The sequence below is a fragment of the Pleuronectes platessa genome, chromosome 16, assembly GCF_947347685.1.
Source record: "Pleuronectes platessa chromosome 16, fPlePla1.1, whole genome shotgun sequence".
Classification (NCBI taxonomy): domain Eukaryota; kingdom Metazoa; phylum Chordata; class Actinopteri; order Pleuronectiformes; family Pleuronectidae; genus Pleuronectes; species Pleuronectes platessa.
Genome location: NC_070641.1, coordinates 3,746,104 through 3,767,523, shown reverse-complemented (window position 1 = coordinate 3,767,523; position 21,420 = coordinate 3,746,104). Strand labels below are relative to the sequence as shown.

The following is a 21,420-nucleotide window of genomic DNA, read 5'->3' as shown; positions in this document are numbered from 1 at the left end:
CTAAATGCTCATATTTTCCCCAATAATATGTTTCTAATCTGTCATTTCAAGTTGGTAAGATATTCAGAGCACCTGGTTGATGGTCCTGGTCAGCGTTTTTGTCAGTACACGTGACGAGAATACAGCATTTGAGATAATGATCTGAAGCAGCAGAGTAAGCTGATTCAGTCAATTAGAGTAGAAATTTGTGTCTTGTAAACTTCACTGCGACGAGGATGGGATTCGAACCCACGCGTGCAGAGCACAATGGATTAGCAGTCCATCGCCTTGACCACTCGGCCACCTCGTCCTATTGGGAGGTAAATTTATCTCCTGAAATTCAAACTTTTCCTGTTCTTAAGAGACTTGTTACAATGGTGACAAGTGGCTGTGGACACAAGAAGAAGAAAACTATTGCTGAAAAAACAGGATTCTAACCCATGCGTGCAGACCACAGTTGGTGATCATTTCTTTACTGGAGAACAATTTAGGGGACTACAGGACTCTAACTTATGTTTTCTGGTATTGTACCTGCGTACATAGGCAACTGGCCTTGCTTGTGTTTCTTGAAGATGTAACACTGGTCGTTCAAGAGGCTTCTTTAGTTCTAAAAGAGTTGTGGGAGGTTTCAGGTTTTAAATCTCTCTAGGATCTTCACCTATACTCAGAGTTGGTGTGTAAAACTTGCAGGTCGTTTAACCCCCCACCAAATGGTATTGTGTGGAGCTCCTTGAATCAAGGTGTGTATAGCATTTCGCTATGGTGTGAGTCATTAGGGTTACAAGAAATGGCAAGATATGCAAAGGGCCAGAGAGTGGAAATACCTGTAGCCTCCCACTACTAAGTTAAAACTTAAAGAGGATCTGGAAAGAGAAGTGACAGGTTTTCAAGAAACCAAAGCAAGCCTATGCACAAAGGTTTGATACCGAAAAGTTTCATCTTGAGGTAGAAGACAATGGATGTCACTCACAAAGGGTTCAATAGTGGAGAATGTGGGCATCGATCCCACTACCTCTCACATGCAAAGCGAGCGCTCTACCATTTGAGCTAATCCCCCTGTGTAAGAATGGCTTCTGTGGCAAATCCTGGCAACCTGTTCAGCATGTATGTTGTTCTGTCCTAGACTGGATCACATTGCCTAGACAAATGAATGAAGTCTCTCATCACAGGCCCTCAGGGGACACTGGACAAGTAAGTGATTTACAGCTGGGGAATTAGCTCAAATGGTAGAGCGCTCGCTTAGCATGCGAGAAGTAGTGGGATCGATGCCCACATTCTCCAGGAAATTTGTTATATCTTGATTTTAGTCTGGTTGGGAAAGTCTTTTAATTCAGTTTGATAAAGTCCCCTTCTAAAACAAGATGGATTTCCTTGTTTTTATGCCATGGACTGATATTATACAGAAATGCTGTTCCATCCTTCCAGCATGGTTCACAGAGTTAAAGAGCCACCGCCAAGTAGGAAGGACATTTTTCTTGAGAGCACATGGGGGAGTATCACCGTTCTTAGACACTAACTAAATGCTCATATTTTCCCCAATAATATGTTTCTAATCTGTCATTTCAAGTTGGTAAGATATTCAGAGCACCTGGTTGATGGTCCTGGTCAGCGTTTTTGTCAGTACACGTGACGAGAATACAGCATTTGAGATAATGATCTGAAGCAGCAGAGTAAGCTGATTCAGTCAATTAGAGTAGAAATTTGTGTCTTGTAAACTTCACTGCGACGAGGATGGGATTCGAACCCACGCGTGCAGAGCACAATGGATTAGCAGTCCATCGCCTTGACCACTCGGCCACCTCGTCCTATTGGGAGGTAAATTTATCTCCTGAAATTCAAACTTTTCCTGTTCTTAAGAGACTTGTTACAATGGTGACAAGTGGCTGTGGACACAAGAAGAAGAAAACTATTGCTGAAAAAACAGGATTCTAACCCATGCGTGCAGACCACAGTTGGTGATCATTTCTTTACTGGAGAACAATTTAGGGGACTACAGGACTCTAACTTATGTTTTCTGGTATTGTACCTGCGTACATAGGCAACTGGCCTTGCTTGTGTTTCTTGAAGATGTAACACTGGTCGTTCAAGAGGCTTCTTTAGTTCTAAAAGAGTTGTGGGAGGTTTCAGGTTTTAAATCTCTCTAGGATCTTCACCTATACTCAGAGTTGGTGTGTAAAACTTGCAGGTCGTTTAACCCCCCACCAAATGGTATTGTGTGGAGCTCCTTGAATCAAGGTGTGTATAGCATTTCGCTATGGTGTGAGTCATTAGGGTTACAAGAAATGGCAAGATATGCAAAGGGCCAGAGAGTGGAAATACCTGTAGCCTCCCACTACTAAGTTAAAACTTAAAGAGGATCTGGAAAGAGAAGTGACAGGTTTTCAAGAAACCAAAGCAAGCCTATGCACAAAGGTTTGATACCGAAAAGTTTCATCTTGAGGTAGAAGACAATGGATGTCACTCACAAAGGGTTCAATAGTGGAGAATGTGGGCATCGATCCCACTACCTCTCACATGCAAAGCGAGCGCTCTACCATTTGAGCTAATCCCCCTGTGTAAGAATGGCTTCTGTGGCAAATCCTGGCAACCTGTTCAGCATGTATGTTGTTCTGTCCTAGACTGGATCACATTGCCTAGACAAATGAATGAAGTCTCTCATCACAGGCCCTCAGGGGACACTGGACAAGTAAGTGATTTACAGCTGGGGAATTAGCTCAAATGGTAGAGCGCTCGCTTAGCATGCGAGAAGTAGTGGGATCGATGCCCACATTCTCCAGGAAATTTGTTATATCTTGATTTTAGTCTGGTTGGGAAAGTCTTTTAATTCAGTTTGATAAAGTCCCCTTCTAAAACAAGATGGATTTCCTTGTTTTTATGCCATGGACTGATATTATACAGAAATGCTGTTCCATCCTTCCAGCATGGTTCACAGAGTTAAAGAGCCACCGCCAAGTAGGAAGGACATTTTTCTTGAGAGCACATGGGGGAGTATCACCGTTCTTAGACACTAACTAAATGCTCATATTTTCCCCAATAATATGTTTCTAATCTGTCATTTCAAGTTGGTAAGATATTCAGAGCACCTGGTTGATGGTCCTGGTCAGCGTTTTTGTCAGTACACGTGACGAGAATACAGCATTTGAGATAATGATCTGAAGCAGCAGAGTAAGCTGATTCAGTCAATTAGAGTAGAAATTTGTGTCTTGTAAACTTCACTGCGACGAGGATGGGATTCGAACCCACGCGTGCAGAGCACAATGGATTAGCAGTCCATCGCCTTGACCACTCGGCCACCTCGTCCTATTGGGAGGTAAATTTATCTCCTGAAATTCAAACTTTTCCTGTTCTTAAGAGACTTGTTACAATGGTGACAAGTGGCTGTGGACACAAGAAGAAGAAAACTATTGCTGAAAAAACAGGATTCTAACCCATGCGTGCAGACCACAGTTGGTGATCATTTCTTTACTGGAGAACAATTTAGGGGACTACAGGACTCTAACTTATGTTTTCTGGTATTGTACCTGCGTACATAGGCAACTGGCCTTGCTTGTGTTTCTTGAAGATGTAACACTGGTCGTTCAAGAGGCTTCTTTAGTTCTAAAAGAGTTGTGGGAGGTTTCAGGTTTTAAATCTCTCTAGGATCTTCACCTATACTCAGAGTTGGTGTGTAAAACTTGCAGGTCGTTTAACCCCCCACCAAATGGTATTGTGTGGAGCTCCTTGAATCAAGGTGTGTATAGCATTTCGCTATGGTGTGAGTCATTAGGGTTACAAGAAATGGCAAGATATGCAAAGGGCCAGAGAGTGGAAATACCTGTAGCCTCCCACTACTAAGTTAAAACTTAAAGAGGATCTGGAAAGAGAAGTGACAGGTTTTCAAGAAACCAAAGCAAGCCTATGCACAAAGGTTTGATACCGAAAAGTTTCATCTTGAGGTAGAAGACAATGGATGTCACTCACAAAGGGTTCAATAGTGGAGAATGTGGGCATCGATCCCACTACCTCTCACATGCAAAGCGAGCGCTCTACCATTTGAGCTAATCCCCCTGTGTAAGAATGGCTTCTGTGGCAAATCCTGGCAACCTGTTCAGCATGTATGTTGTTCTGTCCTAGACTGGATCACATTGCCTAGACAAATGAATGAAGTCTCTCATCACAGGCCCTCAGGGGACACTGGACAAGTAAGTGATTTACAGCTGGGGAATTAGCTCAAATGGTAGAGCGCTCGCTTAGCATGCGAGAAGTAGTGGGATCGATGCCCACATTCTCCAGGAAATTTGTTATATCTTGATTTTAGTCTGGTTGGGAAAGTCTTTTAATTCAGTTTGATAAAGTCCCCTTCTAAAACAAGATGGATTTCCTTGTTTTTATGCCATGGACTGATATTATACAGAAATGCTGTTCCATCCTTCCAGCATGGTTCACAGAGTTAAAGAGCCACCGCCAAGTAGGAAGGACATTTTATTTGAGAGCACATGGGGGAGTATCACCGTTCTTAGACACTAACTAAAAGCTCATATTTTCCCCAATAATATGTTTCTAATCTGTCATTTCAAGTTGGTAAGATATTCAGAGCACCTGGTTGATGGTCCTGGTCAGCGTTTTTGTCAGTACACGTGACGAGAATACAGCATTTGAGATAATGATCTGAAGCAGCAGAGTAAGCCGATTCAGTCAATTAGAGTAGAAATTTGTGTCTTGTAAACTTCACTGCGACGAGGATGGGATTCGAACCCACGTGTGCAGAGCACAATGGATTAGCAGTCCATCGCCTTGACCACTCGGCCACCTCGTCCTATTGGGAGGTAAATTTATCTCCTGAAATTCAAACTTTTCCTGTTCTTAAGAGACTTGTTACAATGGTGACAAGTGGCTGTGGACACAAGAAGAAGAAAACTATTGCTGAAAAAACAGGATTCTAACCCATGCGTGCAGACCACAGTTGGTGATCATTTCTTTACTGGAGAACAATTTAGGGGACTACAGGACTCTAACTTATGTTTTCTGGTATTGTACCTGCGTACATAGGCAACTGGCCTTGCTTGTGTTTCTTGAAGATGTAACACTGGTCGTTCAAGAGGCTTCTTTAGTTCTAAAAGAGTTGTGGGAGGTTTCAGGTTTTAAATCTCTCTAGGATCTTCACCTATACTCAGAGTTGGTGTGTAAAACTTGCAGGTCGTTTAACCCCCCACCAAATGGTATTGTGTGGAGCTCCTTGAATCAAGGTGTGTATAGCATTTCGCTATAGTGTGAGTCATTAGGGTTACAAGAAATGGCAAGATATGCAAAGGGCCAGAGAGTGGAAATACCTGTAGCCTCCCACTACTAAGTTAAAACTTAAAGAGGATCTGGAAAGAGAAGTGACAGGTTTTCAAGAAACCAAAGCAAGCCTATTCACAAAGGTTTGATACCGGAAAGTTTCATCTTGAGGTAGAAGACAATGGATGTCACTCACAAAGGGTTCAATAGTGGAGAATGTGGGCATCGATCCCACTACCTCTCACATGCAAAGCGAGCGCTCTACCATTTGAGCTAATCCCCCTGTGTAAGAAAGGCTTCTGTGGCAAATCCTGGCAACCTGTTCAGCATGTATGTTGTTCTGTCCTAGACTGGATCACATTGCCTAGACAAATGAATGAAGTCTCTCATCACAGGCCCTCAGGGGACACTGGACAAGTAAGTGATTTACAGCTGGGGAATTAGCTCAAATGGTAGAGCGCTCGCTTAGCATGCGAGAAGTAGTGGGATCGATGCCCACATTCTCCAGGAAATTTGTTATATCTTGATTTTAGTCTGGTTGGGAAAGTCTTTTAATTCAGTTTGATAAAGTCCCCTTCTAAAACAAGATGGATTTCCTTGTTTTTATGCCATGGACTGATATTATACAGAAATGCTGTTCCATCCTTCCAGCATGGTTCACAGAGTTAAAGAGCCACCGCCAAGTAGGAAGGACATTTTTCTTGAGAGCACATGGGGGAGTATCACCGTTCTTAGACACTAACTAAATGCTCATATTTTCCCCAATAATATGTTTCTAATCTGTCATTTCAAGTTGGTAAGATATTCAGAGCACCTGGTTGATGGTCCTGGTCAGCGTTTTTGTCAGTACACGTGACGAGAATACAGCATTTGAGATAATGATCTGAAGCAGCAGAGTAAGCTGATTCAGTCAATTAGAGTAGAAATTTGTGTCTTGTAAACTTCACTGCGACGAGGATGGGATTCGAACCCACGCGTGCAGAGCACAATGGATTAGCAGTCCATCGCCTTGACCACTCGGCCACCTCGTCCTATTGGGAGGTAAATTTATCTCCTGAAATTCAAACTTTTCCTGTTCTTAAGAGACTTGTTACAATGGTGACAAGTGGCTGTGGACACAAGAAGAAGAAAACTATTGCTGAAAAAACAGGATTCTAACCCATGCGTGCAGACCACAGTTGGTGATCATTTCTTTACTGGAGAACAATTTAGGGGACTACAGGACTCTAACTTATGTTTTCTGGTATTGTACCTGCGTACATAGGCAACTGGCCTTGCTTGTGTTTCTTGAAGATGTAACACTGGTCGTTCAAGAGGCTTCTTTAGTTCTAAAAGAGTTGTGGGAGGTTTCAGGTTTTAAATCTCTCTAGGATCTTCACCTATACTCAGAGTTGGTGTGTAAAACTTGCAGGTCGTTTAACCCCCCACCAAATGGTATTGTGTGGAGCTCCTTGAATCAAGGTGTGTATAGCATTTCGCTATGGTGTGAGTCATTAGGGTTACAAGAAATGGCAAGATATGCAAAGGGCCAGAGAGTGGAAATACCTGTAGCCTCCCACTACTAAGTTAAAACTTAAAGAGGATCTGGAAAGAGAAGTGACAGGTTTTCAAGAAACCAAAGCAAGCCTATGCACAAAGGTTTGATACCGAAAAGTTTCATCTTGAGGTAGAAGACAATGGATGTCACTCACAAAGGGTTCAATAGTGGAGAATGTGGGCATCGATCCCACTACCTCTCACATGCAAAGCGAGCGCTCTACCATTTGAGCTAATCCCCCTGTGTAAGAATGGCTTCTGTGGCAAATCCTGGCAACCTGTTCAGCATGTATGTTGTTCTGTCCTAGACTGGATCACATTGCCTAGACAAATGAATGAAGTCTCTCATCACAGGCCCTCAGGGGACACTGGACAAGTAAGTGATTTACAGCTGGGGAATTAGCTCAAATGGTAGAGCGCTCGCTTAGCATGCGAGAAGTAGTGGGATCGATGCCCACATTCTCCAGGAAATTTGTTATATCTTGATTTTAGTCTGGTTGGGAAAGTCTTTTAATTCAGTTTGATAAAGTCCCCTTCTAAAACAAGATGGATTTCCTTGTTTTTATGCCATGGACTGATATTATACAGAAATGCTGTTCCATCCTTCCAGCATGGTTCACAGAGTTAAAGAGCCACCGCCAAGTAGGAAGGACATTTTTCTTGAGAGCACATGGGGGAGTATCACCGTTCTTAGACACTAACTAAATGCTCATATTTTCCCCAATAATATGTTTCTAATCTGTCATTTCAAGTTGGTAAGATATTCAGAGCACCTGGTTGATGGTCCTGGTCAGCGTTTTTGTCAGTACACGTGACGAGAATACAGCATTTGAGATAATGATCTGAAGCAGCAGAGTAAGCTGATTCAGTCAATTAGAGTAGAAATTTGTGTCTTGTAAACTTCACTGCGACGAGGATGGGATTCGAACCCACGCGTGCAGAGCACAATGGATTAGCAGTCCATCGCCTTGACCACTCGGCCACCTCGTCCTATTGGGAGGTAAATTTATCTCCTGAAATTCAAACTTTTCCTGTTCTTAAGAGACTTGTTACAATGGTGACAAGTGGCTGTGGACACAAGAAGAAGAAAACTATTGCTGAAAAAACAGGATTCTAACCCATGCGTGCAGACCACAGTTGGTGATCATTTCTTTACTGGAGAACAATTTAGGGGACTACAGGACTCTAACTTATGTTTTCTGGTATTGTACCTGCGTACATAGGCAACTGGCCTTGCTTGTGTTTCTTGAAGATGTAACACTGGTCGTTCAAGAGGCTTCTTTAGTTCTAAAAGAGTTGTGGGAGGTTTCAGGTTTTAAATCTCTCTAGGATCTTCACCTATACTCAGAGTTGGTGTGTAAAACTTGCAGGTCGTTTAACCCCCCACCAAATGGTATTGTGTGGAGCTCCTTGAATCAAGGTGTGTATAGCATTTCGCTATGGTGTGAGTCATTAGGGTTACAAGAAATGGCAAGATATGCAAAGGGCCAGAGAGTGGAAATACCTGTAGCCTCCCACTACTAAGTTAAAACTTAAAGAGGATCTGGAAAGAGAAGTGACAGGTTTTCAAGAAACCAAAGCAAGCCTATGCACAAAGGTTTGATACCGAAAAGTTTCATCTTGAGGTAGAAGACAATGGATGTCACTCACAAAGGGTTCAATAGTGGAGAATGTGGGCATCGATCCCACTACCTCTCACATGCAAAGCGAGCGCTCTACCATTTGAGCTAATCCCCCTGTGTAAGAATGGCTTCTGTGGCAAATCCTGGCAACCTGTTCAGCATGTATGTTGTTCTGTCCTAGACTGGATCACATTGCCTAGACAAATGAATGAAGTCTCTCATCACAGGCCCTCAGGGGACACTGGACAAGTAAGTGATTTACAGCTGGGGAATTAGCTCAAATGGTAGAGCGCTCGCTTAGCATGCGAGAAGTAGTGGGATCGATGCCCACATTCTCCAGGAAATTTGTTATATCTTGATTTTAGTCTGGTTGGGAAAGTCTTTTAATTCAGTTTGATAAAGTCCCCTTCTAAAACAAGATGGATTTCCTTGTTTTTATGCCATGGACTGATATTATACAGAAATGCTGTTCCATCCTTCCAGCATGGTTCACAGAGTTAAAGAGCCACCGCCAAGTAGGAAGGACATTTTATTTGAGAGCACATGGGGGAGTATCACCGTTCTTAGACACTAACTAAAAGCTCATATTTTCCCCAATAATATGTTTCTAATCTGTCATTTCAAGTTGGTAAGATATTCAGAGCACCTGGTTGATGGTCCTGGTCAGCGTTTTTGTCAGTACACGTGACGAGAATACAGCATTTGAGATAATGATCTGAAGCAGCAGAGTAAGCCGATTCAGTCAATTAGAGTAGAAATTTGTGTCTTGTAAACTTCACTGCGACGAGGATGGGATTCGAACCCACGCGTGCAGAGCACAATGGATTAGCAGTCCATCGCCTTGACCACTCGGCCACCTCGTCCTATTGGGAGGTAAATTTATCTCCTGAAATTCAAACTTTTCCTGTTCTTAAGAGACTTGTTACAATGGTGACAAGTGGCTGTGGACACAAGAAGAAGAAAACTATTGCTGAAAAAACAGGATTCTAACCCATGCGTGCAGACCACAGTTGGTGATCATTTCTTTACTGGAGAACAATTTAGGGGACTACAGGACTCTAACTTATGTTTTCTGGTATTGTACCTGCGTACATAGGCAACTGGCCTTGCTTGTGTTTCTTGAAGATGTAACACTGGTCGTTCAAGAGGCTTCTTTAGTTCTAAAAGAGTTGTGGGAGGTTTCAGGTTTTAAATCTCTCTAGGATCTTCACCTATACTCAGAGTTGGTGTGTAAAACTTGCAGGTCGTTTAACCCCCCACCAAATGGTATTGTGTGGAGCTCCTTGAATCAAGGTGTGTATAGCATTTCGCTATGGTGTGAGTCATTAGGGTTACAAGAAATGGCAAGATATGCAAAGGGCCAGAGAGTGGAAATACCTGTAGCCTCCCACTACTAAGTTAAAACTTAAAGAGGATCTGGAAAGAGAAGTGACAGGTTTTCAAGAAACCAAAGCAAGCCTATGCACAAAGGTTTGATACCGAAAAGTTTCATCTTGAGGTAGAAGACAATGGATGTCACTCACAAAGGGTTCAATAGTGGAGAATGTGGGCATCGATCCCACTACCTCTCACATGCAAAGCGAGCGCTCTACCATTTGAGCTAATCCCCCTGTGTAAGAATGGCTTCTGTGGCAAATCCTGGCAACCTGTTCAGCATGTATGTTGTTCTGTCCTAGACTGGATCACATTGCCTAGACAAATGAATGAAGTCTCTCATCACAGGCCCTCAGGGGACACTGGACAAGTAAGTGATTTACAGCTGGGGAATTAGCTCAAATGGTAGAGCGCTCGCTTAGCATGCGAGAAGTAGTGGGATCGATGCCCACATTCTCCAGGAAATTTGTTATATCTTGATTTTAGTCTGGTTGGGAAAGTCTTTTAATTCAGTTTGATAAAGTCCCCTTCTAAAACAAGATGGATTTCCTTGTTTTTATGCCATGGACTGATATTATACAGAAATGCTGTTCCATCCTTCCAGCATGGTTCACAGAGTTAAAGAGCCACCGCCAAGTAGGAAGGACATTTTTCTTGAGAGCACATGGGGGAGTATCACCGTTCTTAGACACTAACTAAATGCTCATATTTTCCCCAATAATATGTTTCTAATCTGTCATTTCAAGTTGGTAAGATATTCAGAGCACCTGGTTGATGGTCCTGGTCAGCGTTTTTGTCAGTACACGTGACGAGAATACAGCATTTGAGATAATGATCTGAAGCAGCAGAGTAAGCTGATTCAGTCAATTAGAGTAGAAATTTGTGTCTTGTAAACTTCACTGCGACGAGGATGGGATTCGAACCCACGCGTGCAGAGCACAATGGATTAGCAGTCCATCGCCTTGACCACTCGGCCACCTCGTCCTATTGGGAGGTAAATTTATCTCCTGAAATTCAAACTTTTCCTGTTCTTAAGAGACTTGTTACAATGGTGACAAGTGGCTGTGGACACAAGAAGAAGAAAACTATTGCTGAAAAAACAGGATTCTAACCCATGCGTGCAGACCACAGTTGGTGATCATTTCTTTACTGGAGAACAATTTAGGGGACTACAGGACTCTAACTTATGTTTTCTGGTATTGTACCTGCGTACATAGGCAACTGGCCTTGCTTGTGTTTCTTGAAGATGTAACACTGGTCGTTCAAGAGGCTTCTTTAGTTCTAAAAGAGTTGTGGGAGGTTTCAGGTTTTAAATCTCTCTAGGATCTTCACCTATACTCAGAGTTGGTGTGTAAAACTTGCAGGTCGTTTAACCCCCCACCAAATGGTATTGTGTGGAGCTCCTTGAATCAAGGTGTGTATAGCATTTCGCTATGGTGTGAGTCATTAGGGTTACAAGAAATGGCAAGATATGCAAAGGGCCAGAGAGTGGAAATACCTGTAGCCTCCCACTACTAAGTTAAAACTTAAAGAGGATCTGGAAAGAGAAGTGACAGGTTTTCAAGAAACCAAAGCAAGCCTATGCACAAAGGTTTGATACCGAAAAGTTTCATCTTGAGGTAGAAGACAATGGATGTCACTCACAAAGGGTTCAATAGTGGAGAATGTGGGCATCGATCCCACTACCTCTCACATGCAAAGCGAGCGCTCTACCATTTGAGCTAATCCCCCTGTGTAAGAATGGCTTCTGTGGCAAATCCTGGCAACCTGTTCAGCATGTATGTTGTTCTGTCCTAGACTGGATCACATTGCCTAGACAAATGAATGAAGTCTCTCATCACAGGCCCTCAGGGGACACTGGACAAGTAAGTGATTTACAGCTGGGGAATTAGCTCAAATGGTAGAGCGCTCGCTTAGCATGCGAGAAGTAGTGGGATCGATGCCCACATTCTCCAGGAAATTTGTTATATCTTGATTTTAGTCTGGTTGGGAAAGTCTTTTAATTCAGTTTGATAAAGTCCCCTTCTAAAACAAGATGGATTTCCTTGTTTTTATGCCATGGACTGATATTATACAGAAATGCTGTTCCATCCTTCCAGCATGGTTCACAGAGTTAAAGAGCCACCGCCAAGTAGGAAGGACATTTTATTTGAGAGCACATGGGGGAGTATCACCGTTCTTAGACACTAACTAAAAGCTCATATTTTCCCCAATAATATGTTTCTAATCTGTCATTTCAAGTTGGTAAGATATTCAGAGCACCTGGTTGATGGTCCTGGTCAGCGTTTTTGTCAGTACACGTGACGAGAATACAGCATTTGAGATAATGATCTGAAGCAGCAGAGTAAGCCGATTCAGTCAATTAGAGTAGAAATTTGTGTCTTGTAAACTTCACTGCGACGAGGATGGGATTCGAACCCACGCGTGCAGAGCACAATGGATTAGCAGTCCATCGCCTTGACCACTCGGCCACCTCGTCCTATTGGGAGGTAAATTTATCTCCTGAAATTCAAACTTTTCCTGTTCTTAAGAGACTTGTTACAATGGTGACAAGTGGCTGTGGACACAAGAAGAAGAAAACTATTGCTGAAAAAACAGGATTCTAACCCATGCGTGCAGACCACAGTTGGTGATCATTTCTTTACTGGAGAACAATTTAGGGGACTACAGGACTCTAACTTATGTTTTCTGGTATTGTACCTGCGTACATAGGCAACTGGCCTTGCTTGTGTTTCTTGAAGATGTAACACTGGTCGTTCAAGAGGCTTCTTTAGTTCTAAAAGAGTTGTGGGAGGTTTCAGGTTTTAAATCTCTCTAGGATCTTCACCTATACTCAGAGTTGGTGTGTAAAACTTGCAGGTCGTTTAACCCCCCACCAAATGGTATTGTGTGGAGCTCCTTGAATCAAGGTGTGTATAGCATTTCGCTATGGTGTGAGTCATTAGGGTTACAAGAAATGGCAAGATATGCAAAGGGCCAGAGAGTGGAAATACCTGTAGCCTCCCACTACTAAGTTAAAACTTAAAGAGGATCTGGAAAGAGAAGTGACAGGTTTTCAAGAAACCAAAGCAAGCCTATGCACAAAGGTTTGATACCGAAAAGTTTCATCTTGAGGTAGAAGACAATGGATGTCACTCACAAAGGGTTCAATAGTGGAGAATGTGGGCATCGATCCCACTACCTCTCACATGCAAAGCGAGCGCTCTACCATTTGAGCTAATCCCCCTGTGTAAGAATGGCTTCTGTGGCAAATCCTGGCAACCTGTTCAGCATGTATGTTGTTCTGTCCTAGACTGGATCACATTGCCTAGACAAATGAATGAAGTCTCTCATCACAGGCCCTCAGGGGACACTGGACAAGTAAGTGATTTACAGCTGGGGAATTAGCTCAAATGGTAGAGCGCTCGCTTAGCATGCGAGAAGTAGTGGGATCGATGCCCACATTCTCCAGGAAATTTGTTATATCTTGATTTTAGTCTGGTTGGGAAAGTCTTTTAATTCAGTTTGATAAAGTCCCCTTCTAAAACAAGATGGATTTCCTTGTTTTTATGCCATGGACTGATATTATACAGAAATGCTGTTCCATCCTTCCAGCATGGTTCACAGAGTTAAAGAGCCACCGCCAAGTAGGAAGGACATTTTTCTTGAGAGCACATGGGGGAGTATCACCGTTCTTAGACACTAACTAAATGCTCATATTTTCCCCAATAATATGTTTCTAATCTGTCATTTCAAGTTGGTAAGATATTCAGAGCACCTGGTTGATGGTCCTGGTCAGCGTTTTTGTCAGTACACGTGACGAGAATACAGCATTTGAGATAATGATCTGAAGCAGCAGAGTAAGCTGATTCAGTCAATTAGAGTAGAAATTTGTGTCTTGTAAACTTCACTGCGACGAGGATGGGATTCGAACCCACGCGTGCAGAGCACAATGGATTAGCAGTCCATCGCCTTGACCACTCGGCCACCTCGTCCTATTGGGAGGTAAATTTATCTCCTGAAATTCAAACTTTTCCTGTTCTTAAGAGACTTGTTACAATGGTGACAAGTGGCTGTGGACACAAGAAGAAGAAAACTATTGCTGAAAAAACAGGATTCTAACCCATGCGTGCAGACCACAGTTGGTGATCATTTCTTTACTGGAGAACAATTTAGGGGACTACAGGACTCTAACTTATGTTTTCTGGTATTGTACCTGCGTACATAGGCAACTGGCCTTGCTTGTGTTTCTTGAAGATGTAACACTGTTCGTTCAAGAGGCTTCTTTAGTTCTAAAAGAGTTGTGGGAGGTTTCAGGTTTTAAATCTCTCTAGGATCTTCACCTATACTCAGAGTTGGTGTGTAAAACTTGCAGGTCGTTTAACCCCCCACCAAATGGTATTGTGTGGAGCTCCTTGAATCAAGGTGTGTATAGCATTTCGCTATGGTGTGAGTCATTAGGGTTACAAGAAATGGCAAGATATGCAAAGGGCCAGAGAGTGGAAATACCTGTAGCCTCCCACTACTAAGTTAAAACTTAAAGAGGATCTGGAAAGAGAAGTGACAGGTTTTCAAGAAACCAAAGCAAGCCTATGCACAAAGGTTTGATACCGAAAAGTTTCATCTTGAGGTAGAAGACAATGGATGTCACTCACAAAGGGTTCAATAGTGGAGAATGTGGGCATCGATCCCACTACCTCTCACATGCAAAGCGAGCGCTCTACCATTTGAGCTAATCCCCCTGTGTAAGAATGGCTTCTGTGGCAAATCCTGGCAACCTGTTCAGCATGTATGTTGTTCTGTCCTAGACTGGATCACATTGCCTAGACAAATGAATGAAGTCTCTCATCACAGGCCCTCAGGGGACACTGGACAAGTAAGTGATTTACAGCTGGGGAATTAGCTCAAATGGTAGAGCGCTCGCTTAGCATGCGAGAAGTAGTGGGATCGATGCCCACGTTCTCCAGGAAATTTGTTATATCTTGATTTTAGTCTGGTTGGGAAAGTCTTTTAATTCAGTTTGATAAAGTCCCCTTCTAAAACAAGATGGATTTCCTTGTTTTTATGCCATGGACTGATATTATACAGAAATGCTGTTCCATCCTTCCAGCATGGTTCACAGAGTTAAAGAGCCACCGCCAAGTAGGAAGGACATTTTATTTGAGAGCACATGGGGGAGTATCACCGTTCTTAGACACTAACTAAAAGCTCATATTTTCCCCAATAATATGTTTCTAATCTGTCATTTCAAGTTGGTAAGATATTCAGAGCACCTGGTTGATGGTCCTGGTCAGCGTTTTTGTCAGTACACGTGACGAGAATACAGCATTTGAGATAATGATCTGAAGCAGCAGAGTAAGCCGATTCAGTCAATTAGAGTAGAAATTTGTGTCTTGTAAACTTCACTGCGACGAGGATGGGATTCGAACCCACGCGTGCAGAGCACAATGGATTAGCAGTCCATCGCCTTGACCACTCGGCCACCTCGTCCTATTGGGAGGTAAATTTATCTCCTGAAATTCAAACTTTTCCTGTTCTTAAGAGACTTGTTACAATGGTGACAAGTGGCTGTGGACACAAGAAGAAGAAAACTATTGCTGAAAAAACAGGATTCTAACCCATGCGTGCAGACCACAGTTGGTGATCATTTCTTTACTGGAGAACAATTTAGGGGACTACAGGACTCTAACTTATGTTTTCTGGTATTGTACCTGCGTACATAGGCAACTGGCCTTGCTTGTGTTTCTTGAAGATGTAACACTGGTCGTTCAAGAGGCTTCTTTAGTTCTAAAAGAGTTGTGGGAGGTTTCAGGTTTTAAATCTCTCTAGGATCTTCACCTATACTCAGAGTTGGTGTGTAAAACTTGCAGGTCGTTTAACCCCCCACCAAATGGTATTGTGTGGAGCTCCTTGAATCAAGGTGTGTATAGCATTTCGCTATGGTGTGAGTCATTAGGGTTACAAGAAATGGCAAGATATGCAAAGGGCCAGAGAGTGGAAATACCTGTAGCCTCCCACTACTAAGTTAAAACTTAAAGAGGATCTGGAAAGAGAAGTGACAGGTTTTCAAGAAACCAAAGCAAGCCTATGCACAAAGGTTTGATACCGAAAAGTTTCATCTTGAGGTAGAAGACAATGGATGTCACTCACAAAGGGTTCAATAGTGGAGAATGTGGGCATCGATCCCACTACCTCTCACATGCAAAGCGAGCGCTCTACCATTTGAGCTAATCCCCCTGTGTAAGAATGGCTTCTGTGGCAAATCCTGGCAACCTGTTCAGCATGTATGTTGTTCTGTCCTAGACTGGATCACATTGCCTAGACAAATGAATGAAGTCTCTCATCACAGGCCCTCAGGGGACACTGGACAAGTAAGTGATTTACAGCTGGGGAATTAGCTCAAATGGTAGAGCGCTCGCTTAGCATGCGAGAAGTAGTGGGATCGATGCCCACATTCTCCAGGAAATTTGTTATATCTTGATTTTAGTCTGGTTGGGAAAGTCTTTTAATTCAGTTTGATAAAGTCCCCTTCTAAAACAAGATGGATTTCCTTGTTTTTATGCCATGGACTGATATTATACAGAAATGCTGTTCCATCCTTCCAGCATGGTTCACAGAGTTAAAGAGCCACCGCCAAGTAGGAAGGACATTTTTCTTGAGAGCACATGGGGGAGTATCACCGTTCTTAGACACTAACTAAATGCTCATATTTTCCCCAATAATATGTTTCTAATCTGTCATTTCAAGTTGGTAAGATATTCAGAGCACCTGGTTGATGGTCCTGGTCAGCGTTTTTGTCAGTACACGTGACGAGAATACAGCATTTGAGATAATGATCTGAAGCAGCAGAGTAAGCTGATTCAGTCAATTAGAGTAGAAATTTGTGTCTTGTAAACTTCACTGCGACGAGGATGGGATTCGAACCCACGCGTGCAGAGCACAATGGATTAGCAGTCCATCGCCTTGACCACTCGGCCACCTCGTCCTATTGGGAGGTAAATTTATCTCCTGAAATTCAAACTTTTCCTGTTCTTAAGAGACTTGTTACAATGGTGACAAGTGGCTGTGGACACAAGAAGAAGAAAACTATTGCTGAAAAAACAGGATTCTAACCCATGCGTGCAGACCACAGTTGGTGATCATTTCTTTACTGGAGAACAATTTAGGGGACTACAGGACTCTAACTTATGTTTTCTGGTATTGTACCTGCGTACATAGGCAACTGGCCTTGCTTGTGTTTCTTGAAGATGTAACACTGGTCGTTCAAGAGGCTTCTTTAGTTCTAAAAGAGTTGTGGGAGGTTTCAGGTTTTAAATCTCTCTAGGATCTTCACCTATACTCAGAGTTGGTGTGTAAAACTTGCAGGTCGTTTAACCCCCCACCAAATGGTATTGTGTGGAGCTCCTTGAATCAAGGTGTGTATAGCATTTCGCTATGGTGTGAGTCATTAGGGTTACAAGAAATGGCAAGATATGCAAAGGGCCAGAGAGTGGAAATACCTGTAGCCTCCCACTACTAAGTTAAAACTTAAAGAGGATCTGGAAAGAGAAGTGACAGGTTTTCAAGAAACCAAAGCAAGCCTATGCACAAAGGTTTGATACCGAAAAGTTTCATCTTGAGGTAGAAGACAATGGATGTCACTCACAAAGGGTTCAATAGTGGAGAATGTGGGCATCGATCCCACTACCTCTCACATGCAAAGCGAGCGCTCTACCATTTGAGCTAATCCCCCTGTGTAAGAATGGCTTCTGTGGCAAATCCTGGCAACCTGTTCAGCATGTATGTTGTTCTGTCCTAGACTGGATCACATTGCCTAGACAAATGAATGAAGTCTCTCATCACAGGCCCTCAGGGGACACTGGACAAGTAAGTGATTTACAGCTGGGGAATTAGCTCAAATGGTAGAGCGCTCGCTTAGCATGCGAGAAGTAGTGGGATCGATGCCCACATTCTCCAGGAAATTTGTTATATCTTGATTTTAGTCTGGTTGGGAAAGTCTTTTAATTCAGTTTGATAAAGTCCCCTTCTAAAACAAGATGGATTTCCTTGTTTTTATGCCATGGACTGATATTATACAGAAATGCTGTTCCATCCTTCCAGCATGGTTCACAGAGTTAAAGAGCCACCGCCAAGTAGGAAGGACATTTTATTTGAGAGCACATGGGGGAGTATCACCGTTCTTAGACACTAACTAAAAGCTCATATTTTCCCCAATAATATGTTTCTAATCTGTCATTTCAAGTTGGTAAGATATTCAGAGCACCTGGTTGATGGTCCTGGTCAGCGTTTTTGTCAGTACACGTGACGAGAATACAGCATTTGAGATAATGATCTGAAGCAGCAGAGTAAGCCGATTCAGTCAATTAGAGTAGAAATTTGTGTCTTGTAAACTTCACTGCGACGAGGATGGGATTCGAACCCACGCGTGCAGAGCACAATGGATTAGCAGTCCATCGCCTTGACCACTCGGCCACCTCGTCCTATTGGGAGGTAAATTTATCTCCTGAAATTCAAACTTTTCCTGTTCTTAAGAGACTTGTTACAATGGTGACAAGTGGCTGTGGACACAAGAAGAAGAAAACTATTGCTGAAAAAACAGGATTCTAACCCATGCGTGCAGACCACAGTTGGTGATCATTTCTTTACTGGAGAACAATTTAGGGGACTACAGGACTCTAACTTATGTTTTCTGGTATTGTACCTGCGTACATAGGCAACTGGCCTTGCTTGTGTTTCTTGAAGATGTAACACTGGTCGTTCAAGAGGCTTCTTTAGTTCTAAAAGAGTTGTGGGAGGTTTCAGGTTTTAAATCTCTCTAGGATCTTCACCTATACTCAGAGTTGGTGTGTAAAACTTGCAGGTCGTTTAACCCCCCACCAAATGGTATTGTGTGGAGCTCCTTGAATCAAGGTGTGTATAGCATTTCGCTATGGTGTGAGTCATTAGGGTTACAAGAAATGGCAAGATATGCAAAGGGCCAGAGAGTGGAAATACCTGTAGCCTCCCACTACTAAGTTAAAACTTAAAGAGGATCTGGAAAGAGAAGTGACAGGTTTTCAAGAAACCAAAGCAAGCCTATGCACAAAGGTTTGATACCGAAAAGTTTCATCTTGAGGTAGAAGACAATGGATGTCACTCACAAAGGGTTCAATAGTGGAGAATGTGGGCATCGATCCCACTACCTCTCACATGCAAAGCGAGCGCTCTACCATTTGAGCTAATCCCCCTGTGTAAGAATGGCTTCTGTGGCAAATCCTGGCAACCTGTTCAGCATGTATGTTGTTCTGTCCTAGACTGGATCACATTGCCTAGACAAATGAATGAAGTCTCTCATCACAGGCCCTCAGGGGACACTGGACAAGTAAGTGATTTACAGCTGGGGAATTAGCTCAAATGGTAGAGCGCTCGCTTAGCATGCGAGAAGTAGTGGGATCGATGCCCACATTCTCCAGGAAATTTGTTATATCTTGATTTTAGTCTGGTTGGGAAAGTCTTTTAATTCAGTTTGATAAAGTCCCCTTCTAAAACAAGATGGATTTCCTTGTTTTTATGCCATGGACTGATATTATACAGAAATGCTGTTCCATCCTTCCAGCATGGTTCACAGAGTTAAAGAGCCACCGCCAAGTAGGAAGGACATTTTTCTTGAGAGCACATGGGGGAGTATCACCGTTCTTAGACACTAACTAAATGCTCATATTTTCCCCAATAATATGTTTCTAATCTGTCATTTCAAGTTGGTAAGATATTCAGAGCACCTGGTTGATGGTCCTGGTCAGCGTTTTTGTCAGTACACGTGACGAGAATACAGCATTTGAGATAATGATCTGAAGCAGCAGAGTAAGCTGATTCAGTCAATTAGAGTAGAAATTTGTGTCTTGTAAACTTCACTGCGACGAGGATGGGATTCGAACCCACGCGTGCAGAGCACAATGGATTAGCAGTCCATCGCCTTGACCACTCGGCCACCTCGTCCTATTGGGAGGTAAATTTATCTCCTGAAATTCAAACTTTTCCTGTTCTTAAGAGACTTGTTACAATGGTGACAAGTGGCTGTGGACACAAGAAGAAGAAAACTATTGCTGAAAAAACAGGATTCTAACCCATGCGTGCAGACCACAGTTGGTGATCATTTCTTTACTGGAGAACAATTTAGGGGACTACAGGACTCTAACTTATGTTTTCTGGTATTGTACCTGCGTACATAGGCAACTGGCCTTGCTTGTGTTTCTTGAAGATGTAACACTGGTCGTTCAAGAGGCTTCTTTAGTTCTAAAAGAGTTGTGGGAGGTTTCAGGTTTTAAATCTCTCTAGGATCTTCACCTATACTCAGAGTTGGTGTGTAAAACTTGCAGGTCGTTTAACCCCCCACCAAATGGTATTGTGTGGAGCTCCTTGAATCAAGGTGTGTATAGCATTTCGCTATGGTGTGAGTCATTAGGGTTACAAGAAATGGCAAGATATGCAAAGGGCCAGAGAGTGGAAATACCTGTAGCCTCCCACTACTAAGTTAAAACTTAAAGAGGATCTGGAAAGAGAAGTGACAGGTTTTCAAGAAACCAAAGCAAGCCTACGCACAAAGGTTTGATACCGAAAAGTTTCATCTTGAGGTAGAAGACAATGGATGTCACTCACAAAGGGTTCAATAGTGGAGAATGTGGGCATCGATCCCACTACCTCTCACATGCAAAGCGAGCGCTCTACCATTTGAGCTAATCCCCCTGTGTAAGAATGGCTTCTGTGGCAAATCCTGGCAACCTGTTCAGCATGTATGTTGTTCTGTCCTAGACTGGATCACATTGCCTAGACAAATGAATGAAGTCTCTCATCACAGGCCCTCAGGGGACACTGGACAAGTAAGTGATTTACAGAGATATCTACAGATGGGGAATTAGCTCAAATGGTAGAGCGCTCGCTTAGCATGCGAGAAGTAGTGGGATCAATGCCCACATTCTCCAGGAAATTTGTTATATCTTGATTTTAGTCTGGTTGGGAAAGTCTTTTAATTCAGTTTGATAAAGTCCCCTTCTAAAACAAGATGGATTTCCTTGTTTTTATGCCATGGACTGATATTATACAGAAATGCTGTTCCATCCTTCCAGCATGGTTCACAGAGTTAAAGAGCCACCGCCAAGTAGGAAGGACATTTTTCTTGAGAGCACATGGGGGAGTATCACCGTTCTTAGACACTAACTAAATGCTCATATTTTCCCCAATAATATGTTTCTAATCTGTCATTTCAAGTTGGTAAGATATTCAGAGCACCTGGTTGATGGTCCTGGTCAGCGTTTTTGTCAGTACACGTGACGAGAATACAGCATTTGAGATAATGATCTGAAGCAGCAGAGTAAGCCGATTCAGTCAATTAGAGTAGAAATTTGTGTCTTGTAAACTTCACTGCGACGAGGATGGGATTCGAACCCACGCGTGCAGAGCACAATGGATTAGCAGTCCATCGCCTTGACCACTCGGCCACCTCGTCCTATTGGGAGGTTAATTTATCTCCTGAAATTCAAACTTTTCCTGTTCTTAAGAGACTTGTTACAATGGTGACAAGTGGCTGTGGACACAAGAAGAAGAAAACTATTGCTGAAAAAACAGGATTCTAACCCATGCGTGCAGACCACAGTTGGTGATCATTTCTTTACTGGAGAACAATTTAGGGGACTAC

The 21,420-nt window shown here is 42.8% G+C and overlaps 15 non-coding genes across 15 annotated transcripts; all 15 read right to left on the bottom strand.

Moving 5' to 3' along the window:
• Window positions 1-207: 207 nt before the first annotated feature.
• trnas-gcu (transfer RNA serine (anticodon GCU)) lies at window positions 208-289 on the bottom strand. The gene has a single exon. It is a non-coding gene; the product is annotated as a tRNA-Ser (tRNA).
• Window positions 290-1,702: 1,413 nt separating this feature from the next.
• Window positions 1,703-1,784, bottom strand: trnas-gcu (transfer RNA serine (anticodon GCU)). Its single transcript has one exon. It is a non-coding gene; the product is annotated as a tRNA-Ser (tRNA).
• Window positions 1,785-3,197: 1,413 nt separating this feature from the next.
• Window positions 3,198-3,279, bottom strand: trnas-gcu (transfer RNA serine (anticodon GCU)). The gene has a single exon. It is a non-coding gene; the product is annotated as a tRNA-Ser (tRNA).
• Window positions 3,280-4,692: 1,413 nt separating this feature from the next.
• trnas-gcu (transfer RNA serine (anticodon GCU)) lies at window positions 4,693-4,774 on the bottom strand. Its single transcript has one exon. It is a non-coding gene; the product is annotated as a tRNA-Ser (tRNA).
• Window positions 4,775-6,187: 1,413 nt separating this feature from the next.
• Window positions 6,188-6,269, bottom strand: trnas-gcu (transfer RNA serine (anticodon GCU)). Its single transcript has one exon. It is a non-coding gene; the product is annotated as a tRNA-Ser (tRNA).
• Window positions 6,270-7,682: 1,413 nt separating this feature from the next.
• trnas-gcu (transfer RNA serine (anticodon GCU)) lies at window positions 7,683-7,764 on the bottom strand. Its single transcript has one exon. It is a non-coding gene; the product is annotated as a tRNA-Ser (tRNA).
• Window positions 7,765-9,177: 1,413 nt separating this feature from the next.
• trnas-gcu (transfer RNA serine (anticodon GCU)) lies at window positions 9,178-9,259 on the bottom strand. The gene has a single exon. It is a non-coding gene; the product is annotated as a tRNA-Ser (tRNA).
• A 1,413-nt stretch (window positions 9,260-10,672) lies between these two features.
• On the bottom strand, window positions 10,673-10,754 carry trnas-gcu (transfer RNA serine (anticodon GCU)). The gene has a single exon. It is a non-coding gene; the product is annotated as a tRNA-Ser (tRNA).
• Window positions 10,755-12,167: 1,413 nt separating this feature from the next.
• On the bottom strand, window positions 12,168-12,249 carry trnas-gcu (transfer RNA serine (anticodon GCU)). The gene has a single exon. It is a non-coding gene; the product is annotated as a tRNA-Ser (tRNA).
• A 1,413-nt stretch (window positions 12,250-13,662) lies between these two features.
• On the bottom strand, window positions 13,663-13,744 carry trnas-gcu (transfer RNA serine (anticodon GCU)). The gene has a single exon. It is a non-coding gene; the product is annotated as a tRNA-Ser (tRNA).
• Window positions 13,745-15,157: 1,413 nt separating this feature from the next.
• On the bottom strand, window positions 15,158-15,239 carry trnas-gcu (transfer RNA serine (anticodon GCU)). Its single transcript has one exon. It is a non-coding gene; the product is annotated as a tRNA-Ser (tRNA).
• A 1,413-nt stretch (window positions 15,240-16,652) lies between these two features.
• trnas-gcu (transfer RNA serine (anticodon GCU)) lies at window positions 16,653-16,734 on the bottom strand. The gene has a single exon. It is a non-coding gene; the product is annotated as a tRNA-Ser (tRNA).
• A 1,413-nt stretch (window positions 16,735-18,147) lies between these two features.
• Window positions 18,148-18,229, bottom strand: trnas-gcu (transfer RNA serine (anticodon GCU)). The gene has a single exon. It is a non-coding gene; the product is annotated as a tRNA-Ser (tRNA).
• Window positions 18,230-19,642: 1,413 nt separating this feature from the next.
• On the bottom strand, window positions 19,643-19,724 carry trnas-gcu (transfer RNA serine (anticodon GCU)). The gene has a single exon. It is a non-coding gene; the product is annotated as a tRNA-Ser (tRNA).
• A 1,425-nt stretch (window positions 19,725-21,149) lies between these two features.
• Window positions 21,150-21,231, bottom strand: trnas-gcu (transfer RNA serine (anticodon GCU)). The gene has a single exon. It is a non-coding gene; the product is annotated as a tRNA-Ser (tRNA).
• Between the last annotated feature and the right edge of the window lie 189 nt (window positions 21,232-21,420).